General features: G+C 51.1%; 1 non-coding gene across 1 annotated transcript; it reads left to right on the top strand.

The window, feature by feature from the left end:
- The first annotated feature begins 446 nt into the window (after positions 1-446).
- On the top strand, positions 447-518 carry TRNAH-GUG (transfer RNA histidin (anticodon GUG)). Its single transcript has one exon. It is a non-coding gene; the product is annotated as a tRNA-His (tRNA).
- Positions 519-1,673: the final 1,155 nt, after the last annotated feature.

Below are 1,673 nucleotides of genomic sequence, written 5' to 3'. Positions count from 1 at the left end.
TTGGACGTCGGGTGGGCTCCGTACTGGTTCTTTCGGTTCTTTGCTCCGCCTTCACCCGGCCGTCTGCACCGCTGGTGTTGCCCTCCCTCGGCTCGACCGCGGTCGGTGGGGCGGGAGCCGGAACCAGCTAACCGGGAAGGTGGATCCAAAGGGACGACTGCGAAGAGCTGGAAAAGAAGCCGGCGAGGTGGGGACGAGGACCGCCAGACTTCCCAGAAGGAACGTGCCGCATCTGGGGAGATGAGAATTGGTGTTTGGTTTGATTGTGTTTCCTTTTGTCACAATGTATCAGAATTGAGAGACAGAGCGGGGAAACCGACGAGCGAGCATGAAAGAGAGAAAACGAATAGCTGCAGTTCCCAAGAATAAAGCAGCGCAACGATCGAAATCATTTCACGTCAAAGGACAGACAGTAAAGACCGTTCTCATCGCCTGGTATGTGGCGCGCCGTGATCGTATAGTGGTTAGTACTCTGCGTTGTGGCCGCAGCAACCTCGGTTCGAATCCGAGTCACGGCATGGCCTCCGTGTTTCACGTGGCGTCTGACTTCTTTTTCTTCAACACGGTAATGGTCTGCACTGGGTTCTGCAACACGTGACCGCCCATTCTATCCGAGATAAAAATTATTAAGGTGTATTCACAGAACAAGATGCACAAATCATGAATGAACAGCTATTTGATGTGAAATAATCACCAAAATCAAGAGGTACAAAATTTTTTTATCAGCCAGGTATGGAAGATACACTTTGATACATGGATGAAGCCCTCTGGCACGTTTCCCAGGTAATGCCTATCCGTCCCCTGCTACTTTAAACTATTGAGTTTGTCCTTTCCTCAGTTCACCTGAAGGAATATAGACATTTTACTATATAGGGATTATCGAGCAGAAATTCTGAAGTCGATTTCACCCTAGTAGGGAAATCACAGAGGTCAGAACGCCGGGAAGGCAACGGACAAGACGTTCCATTGGAGAAAGCACCTTCAAGATCACGGAATCTCTGCTGCCAGCTAACTATAAGCATGGACCCGTCTGGCCACCATCTTGCACTCAGGGTCGCCCTCCTCCCCTCCCCCACCCTTACCAAATCACTCCCCGCAAAGTAATTCTAGCAAAGATCTCCCAATCCTCCCGCCCCTCCCCACACAGGCAGAGCACCCACTCTCACCCACCGGACTCACCGCCTTTCATCAGCTCTTCCGGAACCACATACGCGCACAGCCACTGTTGCTGCCTCATCTACCGCTGCCTCTGCAGGCTTGGTCCACACCCCTGGCCCCCGCCCACCAGCCCCGCTCCCTCGCTCACCTCTTGCCCTACAGTGGACATAACATTTGTCCTAACAGGTCTTCTGAGCGAGCTTCCAAGGGAAAAGGGAAACCGTGCCCACTGCCTGGTAGAGACCACGGGGATTCCAAACAACAGCAGCTGGAGAGGCAGGGCATTTCCCTGGATCACCATCGTATTGATATTCTGACGTTGATTTTTACATGAACCATCTGCCTATGCTGCTGATAACAGTTTTCCCTTGATGGTAGTGAGATGAATTGGCCATTCAAAGTACTCAGGGAAATGAATGTGAATGAATAGGTTGAAAGAGAATATTTTAAAAACACATTCTGCACTTGCTCAACTGAAAGTGGGTGGAGATGGTAAAAGCCTGGGAGGCTGGGCA

This window comes from Bubalus kerabau, chromosome 6 (genome assembly GCF_029407905.1).
Source record: "Bubalus kerabau isolate K-KA32 ecotype Philippines breed swamp buffalo chromosome 6, PCC_UOA_SB_1v2, whole genome shotgun sequence".
Taxonomy (NCBI): domain Eukaryota; kingdom Metazoa; phylum Chordata; class Mammalia; order Artiodactyla; family Bovidae; genus Bubalus; species Bubalus kerabau.
The sequence above is the reverse complement of the archived record's forward strand: the minus strand, read 5'-3'. Positions and strand labels throughout refer to the sequence as shown.